The 26,554-nt window shown below is 46.7% G+C and overlaps 1 protein-coding gene across 1 annotated transcript in view; it reads right to left on the bottom strand.

Moving 5' to 3' along the window:
- KCNE2 (potassium voltage-gated channel subfamily E regulatory subunit 2) overlaps positions 1-26,061 on the bottom strand; it is a 171,573-nt gene extending 145,512 nt beyond the window's left edge. Inside the window, exon 1 of the mRNA XM_045501462.1 lies at positions 25,796-26,061. The gene's annotated coding sequence lies outside the window, so the exon portion shown is untranslated. The remainder of the gene's footprint in view (positions 1-25,795) is intronic.
- Between the last annotated feature and the right edge of the window lie 493 nt (positions 26,062-26,554).

Consider the following 26,554-nt stretch of genomic DNA (forward strand, 5'->3'; position numbering starts at 1 on the left):
AAGCCCCACATGGGGCATAGAGATTACTTAAATGAATAAATAAATAAAAACTGAAGGTAAAAAGCTAATGCATAAGAAAATGTAATAGGAAAATACATGATTAATTCTTAGCTCTGGTTGTTGATGTATTTCTTCTGTTCATTTCTATTCTGAAATCGTGTTATCGAGAACATACAAATTCTAGCTTCTTGGGTTTTCTTATTGAATTGACCTTTTTATCATAACAAAACATCTCCTTTTCTTTCTGGTAATAGTTCTTGCCTTAAAGTGTAGTTAGTCTGTTACTGAGTCAGCCAACCAAATTTCTTCTTTGCTAGTATTGAGGGGTCTAACCTTTTTCATCCTCTAACCTTGCCCTTATATTTGATGTGCGCTCACTGTAAATAGTTAGTATACACCCAGGTCTCAACTCTTTTTATTTAGTCTGACTGCTTTATTCTTTTAATTGGAGTGTTTTACATTTACATTTCAAGTAATTACCAACATAGTCACATTAAATCCTGCCATGTTGCTATTTGTTTTTCATTTGTTCCATCTGTTCTATTCCTTTGTTCCTCATTTTCTGCCTTTTTGAGGATTAATCATGTATTTTTTCTATTCCATCTTTCTCATCTATTAGCTTTTTATACTTTTTATGTGCAGATTCTCATGTATATATTGCATATATACATATATACACACATACACAAACCCATGCACAAATTCACCTACTTCTACACCTAAGTTTTGTGCACTTTCACTATCAGTAAAAAAAGTTGACCAACACACCATCAAACAGAATTCACCAGCAAGTGAAGATAATAACGCACAGCATGACCAAATGGGGCTTATTCAGTAGGAGGAAATCCACCTAATTCTAAGGACAAAATTACATAGTCACCTTCATACATGTTCAAATACAATTTGACAACATTTAACAACTGATTCTTTCTTTATTTTTCAAAGGCAATAACGTAGGAATCAATAGGTACCTTCAAAATGTATATCTGAACCTCAAAACCAAAAGCACACTGAATCATGAAATACTAGAAGCTTTTACCCGTAAATCAGGAATCAGATGAGTCTTTGCTCACTATCACACTATTAATTAATTTTGTACTAGAGGTACTAGCTGATACAACTAGAGAAAGAACAGAATTGAAAGTATAAAAATTGAACCAAAGAAGATAAAACTATCACTATTTGCAGGGGACTCGTTGTATCCTTTGAAACCCCAAGAGAAATGAATGAAAATGACTACAATCACTAAGAGGATATGGTAGGACAGTAGGGTAGTAGGAGATGCAAAATTAAAATACAGAAATCAATAGCTTTTGTTTATACAAACAACTCTGTTAGGCAATGTGATATAAGGAAATACCTCACTTACAATAAAAATGTTAAATAAGCTTAAGTATGTGCAATGTAAGGCAATGTAAGAAAATACCTCATTTACAATAAAAATGATAAAGTAAGCTTAAGATATGTGCAAGGCCTACATAATCTTTTGAACACTCATAAGTGAACAAAGAGAGAGAGAAAAAGAAAAGTAAAAAGCTCGAATAAAGTAAAAGACATACAGCGTCCTTAGGTAAGATGACTTTGCCTCAGGTCAGTTTCCCTCAACTTGTAAGTGTTTATTGATAAATATTATCCCAATGAAAATATAAAAAGAAATTTCTATCTATATTAAGATATATTTAAAACCTTCAATAATTAAGACATTGTAATAGTAGAATCTGATTAATCAGACTGACGTCTGGCAAGAATTGAAAATTCTGAAAAACATCCAAATATATACAGAAATTTTAAGATAAAGGTGACATCTCAAGTACACGGGAGAAAGATGGCCTAGTCAATAATGTGTGTTGATAGCAAACATTTTGTATATAGACTTCAAATTCCAACTGTACTAAAGATTTAAATATAAAAGTTCAAAAACATAAAAAAAAAAACTAAAACAAAAATGGGAGATGAGCAAAGTCTTGCCACTATGACTCAAAAATCTAGAAGTCACACAACAAAAATTTTAAAAGGGACACCTAGGTGGCTCAGTTGGTTAAGTGTCTGACTTATGATTTCAGCTCAGGACATAATCCCAGGGTCATGGGATGGAGTCCCGCGAGGGGCTTTGCACTGGACATGAAGCCTGCTGAAGACTCTCTCTCTCTCTCTCTCTCTCTCTCTCTCTCTGCCTCTCACCCCTGCTCTCACTCTCTCTCAAAAAACAAAAAAAAAAAATTTAAGTATCTAGAAGCCACAGAGCGAATGGTTGACTATTTCAATTTCAACTGCATGAAAATAAAAAACTTCCACATGGCAGAGAGCAAACAAATTTTTAAAAACGCCCAAAGCAAAGTCAATAAATAGATGACAAAATGAGAAATGTGTGTAACTCATATCACAGAGGGTTTACTGCCCCAGTGCATGAAGTGCTCCTACAGATTGATGAGACAGAGACCAAAAAACCAATAGGAAAATGGGCATGTACATGAACAATTTGCAGGAAATACACTTGGTTCCTAAACATACGAAAATATGCTCCGTGTCAATCATAACAAGAATTACACACATGGAAACCATACTGATTTTTTAAAAAATTGATCAGAAATGGCCCAAATCCAAGAGTTTGAAAATAAACTCTGTTGGTGAGCTCTAGAGACACAGGAGCTCTCTCTCCTGCGTTGTTACTATGAGGAGACACTGGCATACCCCCTGCCGTGGGTAATTCGGCAACATCTGTCCACATTAGAGATGCATTTACCCTTTGACTCAGCCACTTTACTTCTACGAATTTACCTTCTGCATAAACTGTGTGCTACATGAATCACCAAGTTATCCATGGCGGCACTTTTTGAAAGCAAAAGATTTCAAACAACTAAAATGCCCATATATAGGAGATTGTTTAGGAACATTCTGCATAGTAAGTGAGCATCAATAACGAAGAAAAACGACATGCTTTATGTGCCATGATGGAAAGATCTCTAACACACAGTTCACAGAGAAGAACAAGGCACAAAACAGCAGGTTCTATACAATGGAGCTAATAGAAAGAATTGGAAGTGGGGAAGGAATATATATTCAATTTGCTTGTATGTGCGAAAGAAAGAAAGAAAGAAAGAAAGAAAGAAAGAAAGAAAAGAAGGAAGGAAGGAAGGAAGGAAGGAAGGAAGGAAGGAAGAAAGAAAAGAAAAGAAAAGAAAAGAGAAAAGAAAAGAAAGAAAAGAAAAGAAAGAAAGAAAAAGGAAGGAAGGAAGGAAGGAAGGAAGGAAGAGATCTAGAGATAAATTAATAACAGTGGCTACCTTTTTGAGAGAAGGGATAAGAACTGAGCTGATAGGAAAGGGTACTTTCCACTGTGCAATGTTTTATAACTGTTGGGTTTTTTTTTTTGAACCCTATAATATATTACTTATTCAAAATGTTAAATCAATAAACATTTAGCTATGAGAAGGAAGCATAGGACAATGCCCCACCCTCCTCCCTTCTCTCTCTTTCTTGTCCCCAGAGCAGCATGGCTCCCGCTGGGCTGAGTGGAGGAAGGTGTGGCCAAATTGGTTTCACAAAGTAGCTGAGTCCCTGAAGGTTTTAGGACTTGCTCAGGCCTGTCCAGGGAGATCAAGGGTGATTCTAGAGCTGGAAGCCCCAGGCTGGGAGACTCTGCCTTGATGCGTCCTATGATTTCAGAATGGAGCCCTTGGCCCCCAGGGGAGGAGGCAGGTGCCCAGGGGGCCTCCAAGGGGCCACCACTGCTGCATTCTAGAGCTGCCCTGGGCCAGCTGGCCAGTTCTGCAAAGGGTTCCGAGTGGCACAGCATTGTGGGCTTTTCTGAACCAACTTCATCGAACTTCTCTGTCCCTAATCACCCTCCTTGCCTGGTGAGAGGCCTCAGACAGGATTACAAAAGCAAAGAGGAGTCAGAGACCTGGAAAGGAGACTGGCCTATCAGAGGAAGCAGCCTCCCCCAGGCCCTGGCCCCAGGACCTTGGACTGGCCGGTAAAGGAGAGAGGCTGAGGCCTGGACACCTGATTCATTTTGTGATTTCCCCTGGGGAAACATTCCATCCAGTCACCAGCATGGTCATTTCCTTCTTCTCGAGGCCTTTTAGCACCGTGTGGCTAGAGGGCCATTCACAGCCGCCCCAGCGGTGGTCTGGCAACACTGGCCTGTGTGCAAGTGAGTGGCTGCCAGAGGCTACAGGCCACCCCAACCCGAGAGGAGACAATTAGCCACCAGGCTCTCTCTGCCTTGGTCCACAAACCGTCACTGAGCACCTACTATGATCCCGTCACAATCCCAGGGTACCTCTGGGGTTCCCAAAGCTTCCAGTTTCTTCCTCCTTTCAGGGCCCATCTGCACCATTCAACACGTGTTAGAAACTTGCTTTGTATTGGTCACCAATTGTTTTTTGCAGCTCAGCTTTATTCCGGACCAGACTGTTGAAGGGGAGGGGGGGGGGCTCAGAGCAAGGGTCTGTGTCATACTTCCTTGTGTTTTTCAGAGCCCGTACCGCCCCCCCCCCACTCCCCCTTGCTGCAGGCGCTCAAACACAGCAAGGCTTTCAATAAATGCTTGCTGGTCGCTTGCCAGTCTCCAAGCTTGAAATGGAGTTGCATTACAGGCAGTGAAAACCCAAGAGGGATCTTCAGCAGTGACCCCTCTGGCTGTCCAGAACCCTGGCCCCATCCCCATCATCCACTCTCCTTCCAGGGACAAGTGTCTGCCTTCTGGTTCCTCCAACTGGGAGAGCCACAGTCCCACCTCAGGTCTGTGGCACTTGCTGGCACTCCCTCTCTCCCACATTCCCCCATCTGGAAAGTTCTTCCCCCAGAAACCCACAGGGCTTACTCCCTCTCCTCTTTGTTAGGTTTCTGCTCAAAGATGACCTTGTCAACGAGCCCTTCCCTACTCACCCTATTCAAAATCACTCCCCTGCCGCTCTTTCTGGCTAGCCACTTTCAAATACCCTATAGGGTCATCTGTTTTATGCCCTGTCTTCCCCGTGCCAATCTGAGCTTCCCAAGAGCAGTGGTTGCTGTTTTGGTTCAGTGCTGTCTCCCCAGGCACAGAACAATGCCTGGAACATATTAGGTGCTCAGTAAATATTTACTGAATACGTTAATTTATGTACTGATCCATTAATTTAGCAGCGGCTCTTCGTCAAAGTTAATTCAACCGAAAAGACATAGCTTATCGTTTGCACATGTGGGTAAAAAAAACCCCACGTCCATATATTTCTTTACAAACCGTTTCAGAGAAATCTCATTTTTCTTTTAGGTACAGGAATTGTTTTCGCCACGCTTTTACAGAGGTGAAAACTAAGACTCAGGAAAGTTCGCTTTTCCAGGTCCTTACTGGCTCCTAGCAGAACTGGGGCATCCCGCTTTTCTGTCTCCCCGTGCTTGGCTTTGTTCACCCACCTTGGGGTTTGGGACTGGAGATGGCCCCTTCCTTCTGTTTCTTGGTTCTTCCTGAAGCTTCATACTCTCCTTTAAGAAGAAAACCCTGCATCTTCCCCTTTCCTTCTCTTTCCTTCCTCCCAGATAGCTCAGGGCCCATTGTCCCCCTCCCCCACCTCTCAATCCCCGAAGAAGCCATCGTGATGGTCTTTTGGCAGAACCGGCTCTTGGGCAAGATTGCATTCTCATTTTTGGACTCTGTTCACTAGGTTCTTTCACATGGCAAGGGGCAGAAACAAACCTGGATCCCCCTGCAGAAGGTGGGTTTATTGCAATAATGCCCGCGGAGTTAGGAAAGATAGGGATCCGGTGACACAGCCCAGCTTCGTGGAAGGGCAGCGGCCGGCCCAGCAGCCTCCCCTCCTCCGCGGCGGGAACACCGGCTCCCCGGCGCCTCCCCCTTCGCTGTCTGGCTAACTCCTATCCTTGTGTACCGCCTCTGCATCCCCTCCTCCCCCGCCCTGGCGGACTGAGCAAGAGGTCCCTCCTTTGTGGCCCTGGAATTTTCTGTGCGTCCCCGGGTTATGGCGCTGATACTATTGCGTGAGGTTCGGGCACAGCTCTGGATCTCCCCTCTCCCCCCCCCCCCTTCCCCTCGTTAGCAATTTTGTACCTTTGCTAACTCCTAATCTTTCGCTCTCTAGGACCCACAGGCCACCTCTGAAAGGTCACCGTAGTCCTTGGGCGGGTAGATCTAGAAAGGTGCCCCGTTCATTCATTCTCCGCACGTACTGAGTTGCAAAGCCGGGCCGAGGAACTTGGGGGACAATTCCAGACGGGGTTTAGAGACGGGGGCTGAGGACCGTGCTTTCTGTCTCCATCACACACACGTAACCCGCCCCCCCCCCCCAACACACACACACAATGATACAAGCATCGCCAGCTTGTCTTGGCTTTGCTGAAAGCTTTTCTCGCAGAGAGGTGGGGGGAGCAAGAAAATGCTAGTTTCTCGAACGGTGACTCGGGGAAAAGCGCCTGGAAGCCTGGCGGAGCGGCTGGGGGACCGGCTCGGGGACCCGCTGGGGGGCCGGCTCGGGGACGGCTACGGAATGCGGAGCGCGCGACGCCACCAGGGGCCGCCGCAGCCGCCGGCGCATGGAATTTTCCACCGCCCGGCCGAGCTTGCACAATCGCCTCTCATTGGCCGAGCGGGGGTGTCTGTCCCGCGCGGGGACGCAGATTAGATTAGCCAGGGAGCCCTCCTCAGTGGGCTTGGCAGGGTTCTGATTAATCAGGCCAGCGGGGCCAGGGACGCGAGGCCAGGGAGGATGGGAGCCAGGAGGAGCCCAAGCCTGTTATCAAAGCCAGCTCAGCTGAAGCCTTTGGATGTCACCTATCTACACAGAAAATGCTCCAGTGAGCCGGGAACAGTCGGGGGTTGACATTAGAATTTGCCTCTTCATAGTAAAAATTCCCCTAGAAACCACAGGAAAATAAGACTCCCAATGCTCAATCCTGCCGCCTCCCCCACCCTCCACCCCCCCTTCCCTTTAAAGTCTCTCTTCCGGCCCCCGGTATTTAACCCTTTGGAGCACGCAGTGGCCCATCCCCAGGGGCAATCCAGAAATGCAGACAGTGAAAGACCATTAGAAATGGAGAGAGCGGACCTTTCAGGTGGGCTGGAGAATCAGCACGATCTCCCCACAGTGACATTACAAGATGCAGCAAGGTGTGCGAGAACCTCTCTGTGCTCAAATAGATTGTTGGCTTAATGGTGTCTATGCGTGAGCTGGTCACGTTGATTTACGATGAAAAATACTCCCCTTGTGTTTGCTCCTGAAGTTTCAGGCATTAGGAGGCTCCTTTCTGGGACTTATTGTTAAATCTGCCACAAAGCCTCGCTCTGGCTCTAGATGAATGTTTGGTGAGTGAATGAATGATGACCCCTGCAGCCTGCAGGTCTGTCCTCAGAATGACAGCAGTGTGGGCTCCTGGGTCCTAGTGCTGGTTCTGTCATTTCTAATCACATGACCTTGGACAGCTCATAATCTCCTTCAGCCTCGGACTCCTTGCTTTTAAAATGGCACTAATAGGGGCACCTGAGGGGGCTCAGTCGGTTGAGCATCCGACTCTTGATTTCGGCTCAGGACATGATCTTGCAGTTGGTGAATTCAAGCCCCGTGTCCGGCTCTGCCTGACAGCGCAGAGCCTGCTTGGGATTCTCTCTCTCTCTCTCTCTCTCTCTCTCTCTCTCTGCCCCTCTCCTGCATTCGTTCTCTCTCACAACATAAAGACACTTAAAAAAAAAATAAACATAAGGTGGCACCAATAGTTAAATTAAAACATTACCCTATGGCCCAGCTATGCCCCTCCCAGGTATACACCAACAGGAATTGAAAACAAGTACTGCACACAGATACTTGTACACAAATGTGCACAGCAGCACTCTTCACAATAGCCGAAAGGTGAAGTAACCCCAAGCATCCACCGATGGGTGAATGCATAAACAACATGTAGGCATGCAGGCAATGGAGTATTACTGTGCCATAAAAACGAGTCCAGCACTGGTACATCCTACAATATGGATGACCCTTGAAAACATGCTGCTAAAGGGAAAGAAGACAGGCACCAAGGCCACATGCTGTGTGATTCCGTTTCGGTGGCATATCCCATATAGGCGAATCCACAGAGACAGGAAGTCGTTGGTGGTTGCCAGGGGCTGGAGGAGGGAGGGCTAGGGTGTAACTTGTTTAACTGAGTACGGGTTTTCTCTTGGGAGTGATGAAAAGGTTTTGGAAAGAAATAGAGGTGGCCATTGCACAACATTGTGAATGTACCACGCGCCCCCGAAAGGTTCGTTTTCAAGTGGTTAATTTTATGTTCGATGAATTTCACTTCAATGGAAAACATATACTGGGACTTAATAAGAAAATCACATTGGATGTGACCTCTATGCAGAAATGTCCGAGCAAGTGAAACACCTTATTCTTTGATGCCTTCCATGTTAATGTTGGGTCATGTGTTGGTGAGAACAGGGGGCTGTGTGATGTGGATCTAAGCTCTGGCCCCAGGGAGCTCCATAATGGTCTGTCCTGTAGGCAGAAGGGCCTTGAGGGATGGTAAAAGCCACCAAAACTGCTGAAGAGTAGGATTGGAATTTTTAAAAATTTTGATGCAGGTTCCTCGGAGGACACAACCACGACACTGGCGTTGCGACTCATCACTCGGACTGGGAGCCGGGCAGCCTGGGTTGCTGGCTCTTGACTTTCCACCTGCGGGACCCCGGGCTTAAGGCTCTTGGCGGGAGTCAATTTTCTCAGCTCAACAATTGGGTTTATTGCAAGACCTCCTGCCTGGGGCTGCTGTCAGAAATAAGCAAAGTAGTGCATGTGCTGGAAACAGAGTATGAGCTCAAAAATGTTAGCTGGTGTAATTAAGCAAAAGGTACATGATGAATAAAAAACCTTGGGTGGGGGTGCCTGGGTGGCTCAGTTAGTTAAGCATCCGACTTCGGCTCAGGTCATGATCTCGCGGTTCGTGGTTCGAGCCCCGCGTCGGGCTCTGTGCTGACAGCTCAGAGGCTGGAGCCTGCTTCGGATTCTGCGTCTCCCTCTCTCTCTCTGCCTCCCTCTCTCTCTCAAAACTAAATAAACACTACAAAAATTTTAAAAACAAAACCCAAAAAATCTTGGGTGGTTTGTGCTCTGTCAGGGGACTGGTGGGGTGAGCAGGACGAGGGACCAGTTCGAGAGCATTTAAAACAAAAAGGGAGGCACCTTGAAGTTGCTTTCAGTAAGGGGCAGTCCTGCAGGATGGGGACAGGGAAGAACAATGACAAGAAGGGACAGTCCTCCAAAGGGCATGTTCGGAAAATAAAGGAAGAGAATGTGTCAGATGCCTGGAGTGGCTCAGATGGCACAAATGACACAAATTTGGGAGTCTCCACGGGGCCTGGGATGAGCCTTCTTTTGTTGCTGCAGTGAAAGGGGGACTGAAATTTTGTCCCCTGCAGCAGGGCACTTGGAAAGTCCAGCGCTCAAAGCAGGATCCACTGTGCCTGGTGACTCCCGTAGAGGAAAACCACTAATGAACTCAAGTCAGTGGAGACCCACCGTGCAGGCACCCTTGAACCCCTCGTCTTGTTCCCACCTGAGTTGAAAGCCCCATCGGAAGAGGAACCTTTCTGCGAATCATCCTGGAGTCCACAGCCTTTGGCAGCAAAAAGGAGGGCTGCATTTAACGGGACCCAGGACGTTTTATGGTTTCCCATGGTGACCTGACTCGGCTTCCATAATAACCATCGTCCTAAAGGTCCCCCTTCCCTCCCGGTAACTGGAGACACCCCACCCGCTCCCTAGCCATGTATCAGTGTAAACTCCAGGGGCACCCCAAATGAAGCGTTGGCCTCGGGTACACTCCTGCTTTGTCAGCCTGTGTCCCCAAAGCCCAGCTCCCCCTGGCTGCAGGGCTGCAGGGCAAGGAGCCCAGGGAACTGGCCCTCCGGGAAAGAGTAGCTCACCACCCCCGAAGTGTGGGATGTTGGGGCTTTGCTAGAATGTGGTGTCTTCAGATCTATCTATTCAAAGAGAGAGACAGAGGTAACAAGGGTACAAATCAATATCCTGTACATCTTAAACTTATTCAGTGTTATATTTGAATTATGTCCCAGAAAGCTGGGGGAAAAAAAGATACGGATTCAGTGCAAACTATTAACAGTATATATAGATACTGAGATTTTATGAAAAATTGCATATAAAAAAGGGGCGGTGTCTTCTACTAGAAATAATTTGAAACCACAAAGCTACATGATTTTTATGCCTGTGGTGTATCTCCCCCTCCCGCTACCCTGCTTCCCTCCCTTCCACGCCTCCCTCCACCCCTCTAACATTGACATAGGTAAAATACTCTGCCTTGGATGGCAGGAAACGCACAGTTAAACGTACTAAGCAATTATGTTGAGTGTATTCAGTGATTACAGTCATGGCTGATTTCAAGTGCATCTTAATTTTGTTAATACAAGTAACACATGTTTATTGTAGAAATTTTAAAAACACAAGTAAGCAAGAAAAAAAATTAGAACATTTAGGCACCCCAATCTTGCCATTCAGAAATTACTACTATTAACATTTTAAATTCCTATTTACATTGCTTTAATAATACTCACGTGTACACATGCACACACACACACACACACACACAGGGAACCAGCTCAGGCTGATGAACACGGGGTCCCCCCCTTGAGCTCATCCGGGGGCAGGGAGAACTGGGAGGTGCTAAATACTTGGAGGCAAGGGGTCAGCTAGAAAATGAGGAGGTCAGCATGACTGCTGACATGGCCTCTGGTTCCCAGCCGGCCCCTGAGCCATAGCTCAGTCCCGTGGAACAGCCCTGGTTCATCTTCCTTATTCTTTGCGGCATGACCCCACCCAGCATGTGACCAAGGCAGACATTTGCAGCAAAGTGGGTGGGAGATGGGCATCTAGAGCAGACCTCCCCGAGGCACCAGCGGCAAAAGCGGGACTGTCCCCATGCACTTCTGCAGGTGATGGAAACCAAGGCGCCAGACAGAAAGTTGTGATCCTCACAGGTGAGGAACACCCCTAAGGCTCCTCAGAGATAACTGGAGGAGGCTGAACAGGAAGGAGCTACCTTTTCGAGAAAGAGGGCCACCAGCTAGGGGGATTTGAGTAATCATGACGCATGTGACTTCATTCTTTCCAAAAACTGGTGAAACCTGGAGAATTAGTAATTGATCTATCACTGTAAGATATCTTTTATCTTCTTAATATAAAACTGGATCATACCATAATTTGATTAGTAAACTGTTTGCTTTGCTTAACAAGATCTCACGAGGGTATCTGTCAAGTGGGCAAAGAGAAAACTGCAACCATCGTTTTCAAACCGTGCTTGGTAGTTCTACGGAATTCTCGAGACCACTGAGGGTGTTTCAAGATCCCCAAGAGAGGAGGGCAGATTATGCGAGGGGAAGAAGATTATGAGTTCCTATCCTCGGCTCACTCAGGATTATCTACTTGGAACAATTCTATATACTAGGATTCTCTGAAAGACTGAGTACTAATAAAGGGAGGTACCCACTACTAGAAATAATCTGAAGCTAAAGTTTTACACAATCTGTTACATACCTCTTAGCATTTCATTGTGTGGGTAAATGATAATGTGTTAATCAGGCTTCCATTTGTGGACGCTTAGGTTGCTTGTGAGGTAGGAGTTGTGTTCGAAAGCAAAGATCACACTCCTGAGACACGGTGACTTCAGTGAGGATTTTTTCTCAATATAATGAAAAGTCCGGACGGAGGCGGTGCCACCATCGGTTTTGTGAGTCACGGATCTCCAACACCCTACCGGAGGTGCAGGCAGAATAAAGGGGTGGGAGGGGGGCAGAGGTCATAGGTCAGAACATAAATTTTTTTTTTTTTTTTGAGAGAGAGAACAGGGGAGAGTGAGAGAGAGAGGGAGGGGGCACCTGCTCAAGTACACTCCATGCTCAGCACAGAGCCTGACATGGGGCTCGTTCTCACAAACGGTGAGATGATGACCTGAGCCGAAATCAAGAATTGGACGCTCAACCCGCTGAGCCACCCGGGGGCCCCCAACCTAAATTTTAACTGACGATCATAGAAAGGAAATTGTTCCACAGCTAGCTGTGCCAGTGGACTAATTTACTAATTCCCACCAGCAGTATCAAACAGAAGAGTATCTCTCTAACAAAAATATTGGCATAATCTCTTTTATTTTTACTCTTTGTTACTTATTCTGAGGCCACAGGTCTGGGGTCAGCTGAGAATCTGCATTTCTTTAAAAAAATTTTTTTTTTTCAACGTTTATTTATTTTTGGGACAGAGAGAGACAGAGCATGAACGGGGGAGGGGCAGAGAGAGAGGGAGACACAGAATCGGAAACAGGCTCCAGGCTCTGAGCCATCAGCCCAGAGCCCGACGCGGGGCTCGAACTCCCGGACCGCGAGATCGTGACCTGGCTGAAGTCAGACGCTTAACCGACTGCGCCACCCAGGCGCCCCGAATCTGCATTTCTAAGAAGCTCCCAAATGCCGAAGGTGCTGCATGCACAGACCTACTTCGTTTTTGTTCAATTTTATTTTATTTTATTTTTTTTCAATATATGAAATTTATTGTCAAATTGGTTTCCATACAACACCCAGCGCTCATCCCAAAAGGTGTGTTTTTGTTCAATTTTAATGTTTATTTTTATTTTTTTTTTATTTTTATTTTTTTTTTTTTTTATTTTTTTAATTTTTTTTTTTTTTTTTTTTTCAACGTTTATTTATTTTTGGGACAGAGAGAGACAGAGCATGAACGGGGGAGGGGCAGAGTGAGAGGTAGACACAGAATCGGAAACAGGCTCCAGGCTCTGAGCCATCAGCCCAGAGCCCGACGCGGGGCTCGAACTCACGGACCGCGAGATCGTGACCTGGCTGAAGTCGGACGCTTAACCGACTGCGCCACCCAGGCGCCCCTTAATGTTTATTTTTAAAAGAGAGAGAGAGACAGAGCACCAGAAGGGGGGAGGGGGCAGAGAGAGGGGGAGATACAGAATCTGAAGCAGGCTCCAGGGTCCGAGGTGTCAGCACAGAGCCAGAACTGGGGCTCGAACCCACGAACCGTGAGGTCATGACCTGAGCCGAAGTCAGCCGCTTAACCCGCTTAACCGACTGAGCCACCCAGGCGCCCCTGCACAGACCTACTTTGAGACGCGAGCTCCTAGGCACCCTACCGGTGCAATTTCACGATGAGACAGAATACGCCAGGATCTGTGGTGAGAACTGCCCTCTTCCTGAAGGGGACCTCGGCACCCAGAGCAGGGTCAGACCAGCAAACATCCCCGGTGAGGATTTGGCCCGAGAGCCAAATCTCTCATCCGCGTGTTCTTGCACAGGGAATAAGACTTAGTGCTGCTCAATTCAACACACGGTTTCTGAGTGAGCTGAGAGGCCCCTGCGGAGAATAAGGGTTGCTTTACACAGGTTAAAGTCGGGGGTCTGGAGGGGAGAAGACAGGAAAGTCAAGCACGTCTGCAGCTATTGTCCAGACAAGAGAACCATGAGACTGGAGCGGCCTGGGAGCCCCTGGGAAAAGTGGCAGGGCGTTATGGCAGGATCAACTGCGAAAGTACTAATTCGGGATTGGCTCCCTTATTCCCCACCCACACCAATTTCCACCGGGCAGCCAAGCTTCACACTTTCTTGCCTTAGGGATTTGGGCCAGCTGAAAGGATTCCTGCTTTTGTAAACGCGAAATCCCTGGATGAGATTATGCCAAGGGCCTGGAAGATGGGAGGAGAAGGGAGAAAAGGGGGGAGGCAGTAAGACCCCAGAGTCATGCCCAGAGGGGCGGCCTCCACGCACCCCTACCCAGATTCCCGTTCCCACGGACGCAGCTGAACCGCAGGGTCTGAGGGCCGGGTGCCAAGACAGCGGGAGGGTAGGGAGAAGGGGGATCACCTTGTGGGGTTTGGGGGATTCCCTCTGTGATAACTCCTGATCTTAAAGCCTACTTTGTCTGATCTTAAGGTCACCACACCAGCTCTTGATGCTTTGAGCTGGCACAGGACATCTTTCCCATCCTTTTCCTTTTAGCCGGTCTCTGCCCTTACATTTAAAGTCTGTCTCCTGTGAACCTTTCTGTCCTGGTTGGGTAGGACTGTGGCCTACACACAACTAGGGGGCGCGGCATTTATATGGCTTAGAAAGTCCCCAAGGGTTCCTAAGAAGAAAACGTTTCTAACACCACGGACAGAAATTAGGTATCTTTTTAATCAATGGGAAACCAGAATACAGGTGAGTACAGATTAGACGTGGAGGTCATGGGACTGTAGCTCCCATGGTTACTGGATACCCTGCGGGCCCGGCCAGGTGACCAGTGTGAGGGCCTCTCAACCTGGGAAAAGGGTCTGAGTGTGTGTGTGTGTGTATGTGTGTGTGTCCAACAGCCAGGTGCGCTAAGCCCATGCAACGCCCGTTTCCCTACCAACAGGGCCCACAAGGATGCAACAGTCCCCAAACCCAGGAACACGAGCGTGCTCTGCTGGCCCTCAGCCCACACCCCCCAAACAGCCAGCACCACCTGCGGAGACAGGGACCCAGAAGTCCTTGGAAAACATGGCCAAGAGACAGCTTTCCTTCCTCTGGTTCAGGAGATCCAGTCCTGGCCGTACCTTAGAAGCACCCACCTGAGAAGATATTTTGAAATGCTATTCGGTGGGGCTAGACTCTATCTTTTTTTGTTTTTTTTTCAGGAGATTTCAATTTGAATCAATATTTGTAAAGGCTACTTAAGTAAATCTCATGTGCAATCGGATCCCTTCGCGGGCTGGAAATATTTCAGAGAAAGCCACCGGTATCATACAGACAGGTAATATATTATTCTGGGGCATTACCAGTGCCACCGGGCTGGCTGGCTGCTAGGGACAGGTCTGCCGAGATGGAATGTGACCGGGCAGTGGCAGGACCCATCAAAAGCACCCGGCCTGCGTGGGAGTGGCATCCGATACTGAGGCTCCCCACGGGGCAGGACCACAGCTACGAAACGTGGAACAGGAGACCTGCTTGCTCGTCAGCAAATAATTAGGCCTGAACTGCAGCATTACTTGATATCTATCTCCAAGGTCAATGCGAATGAATAGATCTCTTTGCTTGGCTTCTTCCCTCAAAGCGAATGTTTCAACCATCTCCATTTCCCTCCTCAATTCAGAGGACATTGTCCAGCATGTCTGAGCCGCTCTGAAAACAAGCCTGTGTGGGTATAATGGAAATAAAGCCATTTCCATGAGAAATGGCGTTTCTTGTTTAACCCCACTTGCAAGAGCTTACTCGACCGGAGAGAAAAAAGCAGGGCTTTTCAAAGTATGAAAAACTACCCATTATCCATTCCAGAGAAGCCAGTGGAAGTCAGGAGCTTTTGGCTGGCTTCAGGAAGAACTAGTGAATTTGAGGCTCGTTTTTTAAATGGAAAATGCTCTTTTTTTTTATTTTTCTTTGCCGTTCACAGCAACTCGTGCACGGTATGAAGCCCAAACCAGACCTTTTGAAAACAGTATTGTTCTAGGCCTAGGGGGTTGGGAGAGACAGCAAAGGTTTTCAGTGAAAGCATGAGAGTTTGCCATTCTCCAACACCCCCCCCCTCCCCCGCCGCCCCCCGCCTGCCTTGGCCAAACTGAACCCATCCACTGGCTCAGTCCAAGGATCCCGTCCCTGTGCCTGCTGTCCCCAGGTGGGAACTTGCTGGATTGCATCAATTATAACCAAAGCTCCCCGCTTACAAGCACCAGGCCCTACCTGCTACCACATCTTTGCAGGATCAGCCCCAGCCCTTTCCTCCTGGCCAACCTCCTCTGCCCCCCAGCCTCCCTGCTGCTGCGGAGACACAGGGAGGTGTGCCTGGTGGGGGGGGGGGGTGGGTTGCGTGCCTCAAGTGGATGCACCAGTCCCCTCACCCACTTCCTGCAGACATTTCAACAGAAAACAGGCTGGGAGGTTGAGAGGATGCTGCAGGGGCAGCTGCTGAAGCCCAGGCTAGAATTCCCCTCTCCTGCTTAGACACAGCAGTAGAAAGCCACAGTCCCCATGAGGCACCTGGGTGGCTCAGTGGGTTAAGCATCCGAGTCTTGATTTCAGCTCAAGTCAGGATCTTGTGGTTCGTGAGATCAAGCCCCACGTCAGGCTCTGTGCTGACAGCGGGGAACCTGCTTGGAATTCTCTCTCTCTCTCTCTCTCTCTCTCTCTGTCTCTGTCTCTGTCCCCACCCCTCAAAAATAAATAAATATACATTAAAAAAACAAAACAAAACAAAACAAAAGCCACAGCCACCGCCTCCTGAGCTTCTGACCACTTGGTAAGAGCAGTTAAAGATGAAAGCACGAGCAGGACTTCACCAATCTCTCTTGGCTTTCAGTCAGGACATCCCTTCAGTTATTTAATAGCTTCACTGTTGCCCTGGACAGCCACCGCAGACATTGTAAAGGCAAGAGGCTGGGGTTGGGGTAGAAGACGTTAACCCCGGGGCTGGGGTGGCTTTATAAAAGAAGAAGCCCTGAAAAGTAATCACCTAGGTTAAGTGTCAATAGCCTCGACACACTGAACGGCCTTGGAGTTCACCCGCGCTAACAAAGATCATAAGATTTTTGCCCTTGCTTGCACAAAAATTCTGCTAGCCAGATATCCTTGACCCGCTCAGCACGCAGTTGTTCAGAGGGTAATTCTACCCCCCAGGATCCATTCCCTATATTCACTGTTTCCACGTGGGAACTTGCAAGCTTGAGTCCTTCCTTACTGCACTGTTTTTTCTTGTAACTGGAATTTACAATATGGGATTTAAAGAACAAACAAATAGCAGTGGCTCCTCTGTCACCTGATACTCAGAGAGGGATTCTTCTGAGAGAACGTGTGGAGATAAAGGACTCTTTAAAAGTAACCTAACATTGCCATCTGTGGCTGCTCTGTAGATGCCTTGCGGAAGAAGAACTGAATAAGAAACGAGTGGGTCTGGAGTCTGCTCTTAGTCCTGAGTTCAGGTGTGCCTACGTGTGTGCATGTATGCGTGCAGGTATATGTGCATGTATAAAATGAACATGTTCTAGGTTTTTCCTAACCTGGCAAACAGCAATGATCCATCAATGTCACAGGATTGCCAGGTAGATTAAATAAGGAATGGTAGTATTAGGGCTCTCCAGGGAAACAGAACCAATAGGATAAGTAGAGATAGTGAGCTAGACAGGCAGAGATAGAGGTATTATAAGGAAGTGGCTCATGCTACCACAAAAGCTGACAAGTCCCCAGATCTGCAGGGTGAGTTGGCAAGCTGGACACCCAGGGGGAGCCAATGGTATATCCGCAGCCCAACTCCAGAGGTCTGAGAACCAGGGAAGCCAGTTGTGAAGTTCTAACCCAAGGCCAGTGGGCTCAACACCCCGAAGAGCTGATATTTCAGTTCAAGTGCAAGCGGGAGGAGACCAGTGTCCCAGCTCAACAGGTCAGGCAGGAGAAGTAATCTCTTACTCAGGAGAGAGTCCATGTTTTTTGTTCTATTCAGGCTTTCAACTGATTGGATGAGGTCCACACACACTAGGGAATGGTGACAGGTTCACCCAGTCTACCAGTTTAAATGTTAATCTCATCCCCAAACACCCCAATGAAATACTCAGAATAATGTTTGACCACATATCCGGGCACCTCGTGGGCCAGTGGTGTGGACACATAAAATGAACCATCACAATGGAGTGGGAGGCAGCATTCTGTACTGGAAAGAACACCATTTCTGGGGGCCAGTGGCCCAAGGTCAAGGCCCAGCTATTTACTAACTGTTTGTGGGGTGTGTAGGTTATTCTTTCTCTCCGGGGCTGCCTCAGTTGCCTCCTCGGGAGGATGAAGATAACAAAAGAATGGGCACCAACGCATTAGTTGTTGTGAATGTGAAAGAATACCTTTTTAAGGTTCAGTTTGCCCTTTGCATTTAATGTACGTTGTTATTTGAGGCAAAAGAGACACCGGCCATAGAAAATAAAGGAGGGAAAAAGGAAGCGTTACTATCAAGAAAGAAAAATAATGGACCAGAGGAAGACACTAGTGGTACGTCCTTACTCTTCAATCAGAGTAGACCAGGTGCTGGGGGCTTCAGAGAGGTGACACAACCATCCGACCATGTGGTTCTTTTCCTTTAAGGAAACTTCTTCTCTATCTCCCCAGGAGATCCGTGGGCCCATATTTCCTTTGGAGCCTAATGGTGGGGTGGCTGTGGTCTCTGCAGGGTATGGACCTGTTTCACATTATATGCATGAGTGTTGGATGGTCGTGAAACCTAATATATTTGGGGCCTGATACCATCAACCACCGTAAAAGCAAAATATTTTCCCATCTAGAAGTCAAGTTGGAAAAACCTCTCTCACAGTTGGTTTGGGTTTTAAAGACACAGTAATGGCTGCAAAGATGGCCTGTTCGTCCAGATAAGACTGGAGCCAAGCTGACACCTCATTGCAGTCTGGTCTCTCTTCCAAAGTTCTGTTGAGCATGTGGGTGGTGTTAACGGCGCCCTTCTGGCAGCTAAAATGGACCAAGAGAACAGCCTAATGGTTAGAGAAAACCTCATTGGTACAGCAAAAAACGCAGTGGCTGGACTGGCCAGATAAGACTGCTGGGGGCCAGAAGGACAGTTCTTACAGAGTGTGAGATATTTGGGGTTTGGCAAACCCTAAGAAGCTGGTTGCCAAGCCCTGTTGCCCCTTGTTCCCCTGGTGTATTTCAAAGGAAATTAAATCCACATGTTTCTGATTTGCTGACACTTAAAGCTCATCCAAAGGTGGTTTTGCAAGAGTGGTTTGGACACAAGAGGCCTAGAGAAACTTTAATTGTTATTGTTATTTTTCATTTTGAAACGCAGACCTGTATGCTTACATAATAAATGCAATGCCTACAAAATCAGAGCCCAGTTTTGCCTTACCAAAACGTTTTGTCCTGGGCCCACCAGAGACAGATAATTGAAGTCAATTCAAGAAGACAAACATCCGACCTAGAAATCCATCTTGCAAATGGCACTGTTAACAGCCCTTTTGACTGGGTTGCGTCTAAGAACCCCCAAAGCTGAAGTTCAAAACCATATGCACAGTATGCACTGAGTCTGTTGATTTCATTATTTCCTCGGACTCTGGCCGAGGAGATAGAAACCTAAATCCAAGATGGCATTCATCTTGGTAGGTCCTGGGAACCAAGGTCCAAGATGTGGGCATGGCACCTCAAGGGCAAGAGGCCATCACAAAAGCTTTCTGTAGAAGGTTCTGAAATGTCCTGCCATGTATATCCCTAAATGAAACCTAAACAAGCAGCAACACAAATTCTACTTCAGGGAAAGAGATTCACATTAGACACTTAGAGAGAATTAGTGCTTCTGGACAGGACATGTGACCTCAACAAGTCCAGTCACTTGAAAACTACTGGCCAAAGAGCTCAGGGACCAAAGGGTTCCCTTCTTCTGAGCTAGGGATTAACATTTTTGTTTCTCCCATCTCTTCCTATGGCCACTGCATATGGCTTTTCCTCAAGACTCACCTCAGAGGAATTCTCCTGACAAGAGTGGTGGCTTTGTTCTCTCTGGTGGCTCCCACTTCTTCTTCTAGCCCTGGGCCATCAACTGCTTGATTGGCAGTTTACTTCTTAGCCTCCAGCACTGGAATCCCCCAGCCAGTAGCTCGGGATCTGGAAAGTTCTGTGTCTTTTTTTTTTTTTTTTAAGTTTTATTTATTTGAGAGAGATAGAGACAGCATGAGCAGAGGAAGGGTAGAGAGAGAGGGCGAGAGAATCTCAACCAGACTCCATGCTGCCAGAGCAGAGCCCAACGCAGGGCTCAAACTCATGAAACCGTGAGATCATGACCTAAGCCAAAATCAAGAGTTAGACACTTAACCGACTAAGCCACCGAGGCGCCCTGAAAGTTCTGTGTCTTTAAACCTCTGATTAATGAGGTGATGGAGGCTGAGACGAAGAACTGGGGCTTCATTTGGAACTCAGCCCTCTCCAGTTTCTGTCTCTGCTCCTGCAGTTGGATTTCTCTGGGTTACAGTATACACTTCCTGCTCCCTCTTGCCCTAGAGCCTTCGCACATGCTCCCTGTATACCCCATTTCTTTTGATCCAGGTAACCCTTGCTTATCAGGTCAGCTTAGATGTCCCTTTCTGGAGGAGACATTTTCCTTCCAGCCCAGGGATATGCTTCCTTCTCCTCTGCAGAGTCGATACATATTCATACCTAACTGATGAAGTACAAGGTCATCTGCACTGCCTCCCTTCCCATCAAACTGCTGGCTCCTGGAGACCAGGAACCACGTCTGTCTCCCTCACTCTGCCCCCAGCACCCGGCACGGACAAATCAGTGTCGGCTCACTGACTGACTTCTCACACCGGCTTTGAAGCCGACTTTGCCACCAACACGGCTCACTCCTGTAAACTGTACAAACTAGGGCCAATGGGAATGTTTTCAGACACTTGGAAACCAGCACCCGCTTGAATTAGTCTGCTCGGGCTGCCATAACAAAATGCCACCAATGGGTGGCTTAACACAACAGGAATGTCCTTGTTCGCAGTTCTGCAAAGACCCTAATTTCTAAATAAGCTCACTTTCACAAGTATTGAGGGTTAGGACTTGGGCACTTTTGCCGGGAACATCATTCAACCTATAATACCACTATTCTGGCAAAGAAAAAAAGAAAGTAGCCCCAAATTGACATTGAAACACAGTAACCATTTAAGTTACTGCCCAAGCAGGGACTTTTTTTTTTTTTTTTTTTTGAGAATGAAAGGGGACACGGTTCATAATTTTTGCGGGAACACCAGGCATAAACCAGCACCGTCCAGGGCAGGCAGTCTGGGATGTATGGCCACCCTCTGTGGCTAGGCTCACTGCCCAGGCTTTCCCGTGCAAGGATGCGTCGTACCTTCCCTTCAAGTCCCTCTGTGTTTGTGTTCCCAGCAAGTCCAGTCTGTTGTATACACAGGCGCAGCGAGACCAAGGGATTAGCTATATTCCGGTGATGGTTAATTCACTGTTTCCAGTTACCAAATGCAAGCCCAATGTCCGCAATTAATTTGGCCAGATCAACTCGGGCCTCTTACACCTGTTCCCCTGTTTAATTAGGCTCTAATCTCCCCGGGGGAGTTGGAAGCACCGAGCACCATTACCTAAGCCTTAGATTAGGAGGGCAGTGTCAGATACCCTTCGTCGCCGTAATGCACAGCACCGTCCCCGAAACAGCTCCCGTCCTTCGGTCTAGAAATTCGCCTTGACAACTGTGATCCCCCCAGCATGGCTGGGGAAACGATCCCTTTTTTTGTTACAGATTTCCTTTCATCTCCTCCCAAGGGAAGGCAATGTTCCCAGTGGTGCTTCTTTCTGAGGTAATTGTTGGACAGGAGTCAGCCAGTTAAGGCTGCCCATCTAATTAACAGAGTCTGTTATGATTTATCAGGATAATGAGGTGGGGAACAAAGACATCGATTTTTTTTCTTCCCCTTCCTGCTATTTTGGCCTCTTTTCTTCCTTTTGGAAAATGACCCAATGTTAATGAGAAACGAGTCACTTATTGTTGGGGTGCAAATAGAGAGATAAATGACATCAGTAATTAAGTCTCAAGCCCTCTTTGGTATACAGAGCCATTTTTCAGGCAATATTATTCAATTAATTAATTCCATTAGGGCTACCACGTTTCTCTAAATCCAGCCATTCAGCCATCAGTGATGATAATTCATATGATACAAAAATAGAACGGTTAATAACTGCAGAGTGAACCCAGGAAGAAAGTATTGTAGCCACCACAGAAAGCCTAGCTAGGAGCACTTGATTTGAAAACATGTAAAGCGATCGAAGCTGGCCATGTACCTCTTCCCACCGTGGACTGAACAAATGCTCTGGGCATTCCTTACTCCAAATGCCTACAAGGACAAAAGGGGACATCAGAGTGGTCCAGATCATCCTCTTATGCCATACGAGTGGACACGGTCAAGGCCTCTGGTCAGTTGCCCATCTGTGGCAGGAGAGGGGGCAAGTGACATGAAATGTGATTGAAAGGCAATACAATGAGAGAGAAGGTTTCCAGAACAGCAGCTCCCAAACCACGCCGCTTTTGTTCACATAAAACTGTATATTCATAAATATTTATCAAAATGAAAATCGGCTGACCAACCGCGAGGGCAGTTTTTGTCTGCTTTCTTTCCTCTTTTGTCAGGGGAGAATCCTGACCCGTCCATCTCTCACTGCGCACGACTCAAGTTAATTCTGTCTCTGTTGATGGTCGTGTTAACAGAAAACGCACCCACATTCTCTTTAATCCCCGAACTCTTTCCGCTCTCCTTTTCAACGTTTGCCAACTTTCCTAGAATTCTTTACATCCCTCCTAGGACGAAACTTATCTTCACAAAAAGGGAACAGTCCAGAACCACATTTAAGAAATCTTGAACTAAAGGAATTAGTATCATGACATACTGAAGAGAAAGGCCAGCAACTCCTTCATAGTCATGACAAATCCCCACGAACCTCTTCCTCTGCCTACAAATCCACCTTTCCTTAACCCAGCAATATGAGCATAAATAAAATACCATCTCTGTGTTTCGTTTATCACTTTATTACTCTGCCTTGAGTGGTTGCTAATACTACGGGAGCGTTGTGATCTGCCCTTTTTCATTGTGACACAGCAGTATTTCAGCTAGATTCAGGATTAAATATGCCCTGTGTGCTGGCGTGGGAACCTTTCTACCATTCCTAGGAAAACAGCTCACATTCCAAACAGCTGACTTCCAAAGTCCAGAATACGATCTGCTTAGAAGCTGGGTGGCTGCCTACACGGTTCTAGCCTCTTTTCTCCTCCTCACTAATCAAGGCATCTTTTGTTTCTGGAGCTCATTCTCTGCGCAGGAGTGTGAAATCCACATTGAAGGCCCCCAAAGCACATAAGCCTGGCTGAGAAGGGAAAAGCTCAGGGAAGTGGTTCTCAAACTTAAGCCAGCATCAGAATCACCTGGAAGGCTGCTGAAGATCTGGGGAGGGACCCAAGAATTGGCATTTCTAACCTCCCCCCAGTGGAAAATTTGCCTTCAGAAGAAATGATCTTGCCCAGGGATCACACGTTGAGAGCCGCTGGCCTAGATACTACAGGTAGAGAAAGGCTACGGGGAGGTAACTAGGTTTTCAGAATCCTGAGCATCCCGTCAATAACCTGGCTGAGGCAAAGGCCACCCTTCCCTGAGATGGATCATGACAAAAGCAAAGAGGCCCCCCCTGGGTCTCCTCCACCTTTACTTGAAGGCAGAGACCATGCCCCAGAGTCAGGTCAGCAATTTCCTTGGAAGAGGCCAGCACCACTCGCGGTTTCATAACCAGATGCAGAAATTGTGCAGAGGGCTCCCAGGGCTGTGGGATTTCTGAATGTTTGTGAAGAGTGCTTTGTTTTGCGCTCTGCTTCCCCTGGATGTCGTGTGTACTCACAGGTGTTGAGCAGGCTTGACAAAGCTTGGGGATCTTCTAGCGTTCATCACGGGAGATTCAGATAGCCACAAACCTGTTAGAGCTGGACAAGGACCTGACAATTCTCATCTTACGTGCTGTGATCCCCAGAGGCATCTGATCCGGCGGTTCCCAAACTTCTCTTTGAGCCCCACTCATAGAGATACACCCAACCAATCCCTTAGCAATCCATATCCATGTCTTAGTTCTGGTGCATGACTCTAGCGTCTAGCCTGGATTCCTCAGAGGAAGCAGAGCCTGTGACAAGGGCTTATTCTGGAGAGCGATCCCAGCAAACAGGAGTCAAGGACAGGAGGCAGTGAAGCAAGGAAGGAAGGAGAGAAGGTGGCCTCGTGATCCATCTCGTCTCCCGTGACGATGCTCTAAGAAGCCGCAGAGGATGCACATGAGAATTTTCGGTCCGAGGGAAGAAAAAGGAAAGCGCTAACCCACGGACTCCCAGTCCCTTTTGGAGGCTTGTCTCATGGGGTGTTGACTCCCTTGCAACTTCTAGCTCGCACGGGCATGTCTATCAGGATACGGTTTCCAAGGAGCCCAGGGCCCAGACAGAGGCATATGGTATGGCTGAAACAAGGCACTGGGTCCACCTGCACAGAGGTGGTTGCTCCAGTAATGGCTGGCATCAAAGGTGGTCCAGAAGATGAGAGACACACACACACAAGATGTCCAATATGATGCATTATAAAAAGAAGAGACCGGGAGCAAAAAAAAAAATCTTTTCTATTTTATCCGCATATATGATAAATCTCATACCAGTATAATCTTTACATTCAATACATTTAAAAAGTTTAATTGAACGGGAGGATTAACACAGAGTTTCAGGGGCGTGTGTCTAAAACCCATAAACCTTTATAAGGTGCGCCCCTGCCCTATTTCTAGAAAAGTCTACCATTTCTGTGCCCAAAAGTCACTCGGAAACAGTGACGAAACCATAAATTTCATGATAACAATTGCAAGGTCATCAGATACAGGGAGGAAGTCCGTAAAAGAGTTATTTTGCGTTGGCCGTGTGGTGCTCACAGTAAAATACGGGTTGAAATTCATTAACTAGGAGTTGGGGCATGAAAAACTACTTTCATGACCTCCTGTCTGAAATTCCTATATTTTGGGCTTAGAAAATCAACTTGCTGCTATTTATAATCACTTCTAAACAATCGTTGCTTCTTTATAAATGAAAACTAAAATTAGACATAATTGTCACTGTCTCTCTTTTCTTTCTTTTTTTTTTTTTTTTTCTCTCCCTGTAACACTTAGTTTCGGAAGTCCAGGGGCATCTTCGGAGGGATAGATTTTGATGAGAAAAAGATCATCTTCAGATGAAGAGAAGATTACCATCAGGCAATTTACTGAATTAATAACACAAGTTTCAGGAGCTGCGTTGCTAACGCTTCTAGTCTTTAACAAATGATCCATTCAGGATACGGACCAAAGAACATATGGCTAGGAATAAATGCTATTTGAAACTGTACAACGGGTTAGAAGTTTTGGGGGTTCAGCTCAGTTAAACGGACTGAGGCCAACTCACGAGCATGCTCAGTGACGCCACCCCTCCCTGCCATGCATGCGTGCATGGTACCCACTTAGGGGCTCTGGAATCATTCTGGGATGAGAGATAGAAGTATTTAAATACTTTCTAAAAAAAGCATTCTTTCATTAAAATGTTCACAAATATGCTAAAGTACAGAAACAAGAAGAATGAGCCCTCAAATACTTCTCCCAGCTCAATTATAATGGCCAATCTTAAATACGTTAAAAAAGATTTTTAAACAATCTAAATAGGCATCAATTTTGCTCTCAAAACCCAGAAACCAGGGAAGATTTTCATGACCCCCTGAGGGTTTGTGACCTGCTGGTTCTTTGGTTCACTGACCTTGTTCAATCCTCCCTTTATGCAAGGGAATGCTATGCTCTCCCATTTTCTCTGGCTGTCTCTCACGCTTGCAGCAAATTAAGTGAACTCTGTCTATCATTTCAGCAGTGGTGACATATAATCCCAGTGTGAAAGGATGGAATTTTCCAATGCAAGAAGCAGCAGAAAGCGAACGGAGGAAACGTTGCCATGAGCTAAGGCTCCTTCACACAGTATCTCCAACTGTGCTACCAAGCAGCCCAGCGTTTGGATGAAAAGTAAGAAAAAAAAAATCTGACAATACAGTGATTGTTCGCCCTCCACAAGCAATGCTACTATTTCTAACCCCTCGATGGGCTGTGCCGGCACCGGGCAGCCATCGTCTGGGTCTTCCTCCAGTGGCGGGCAAGCCTAAAGGCAAAGGGGGAAAGGTCCCGATGTTTTCCAGAAAACCCAGATCCACACCAGGACCGCGGCCGCCAGAACCTTTCCTCCTGGGACAGAGGGGGATGAGCAGGGCAGCTACTCACCTTGTCTCATTTGTTCACGAAGAACCCAAAGCCAGCAACATGGATCGGCTCCTTGCTTTTTGTCCAACTACTTGCCTACTACTCTAGAAAAACAACCAAGGTCTGCCAAGAATCTGCAATCTCCTAAATCTTAAAATAATGACTAGCCTATCCAGAGTTTCCATCCAAGGCATTGTTGGTTCCTATACAAGAAAACCCTCTGGGGTGAGAGTCGAGAGGCCAAGAAAGGCATGTGGTTATTTTTGCCACACTTTGGAAAGAATGGGAAGTCTATTTTTGACATCAGCTGTTCAGCTTTCAAATAACACCAGGCCGTAAAACATACCTACTTTAAAAATTGATTACAAATTTTACTTAACTTTAATTGATAAGACTTTTTGGTTTCATGCTGCTTCAAAGACATGCACCTGTGCACACGTGAGCCGGCACACACACTCTCTCTCTCACACCTACATTCTATTTCCTGGCCGGATATGAGATAAATAAAGTTTTGGAATAGGTTAAGGCATCAATGCCCCCCCCCATTTCCATATGACAATTTCCATCTTTTAAAAAAAAATAGTAAACCACCATTTATTGTTGGAGAGTTGATTGCTTTCTTCAGATTATAATGCTTCTAAGACTGATCACGGCATTCAGTGCAAGGAGTCATTAAAGAAGGAACTAGGTGCTCAGGAGATATGAGGGGATATGAAGTGGACAAGGGAAAGGGGAAAGAAAAGAAACCACGGGAGAGTTATGGAATATTGCAGTGGATGT

This window comes from Leopardus geoffroyi, chromosome C2, assembly GCF_018350155.1.
Source record: "Leopardus geoffroyi isolate Oge1 chromosome C2, O.geoffroyi_Oge1_pat1.0, whole genome shotgun sequence".
NCBI classification, from domain to species: domain Eukaryota; kingdom Metazoa; phylum Chordata; class Mammalia; order Carnivora; family Felidae; genus Leopardus; species Leopardus geoffroyi.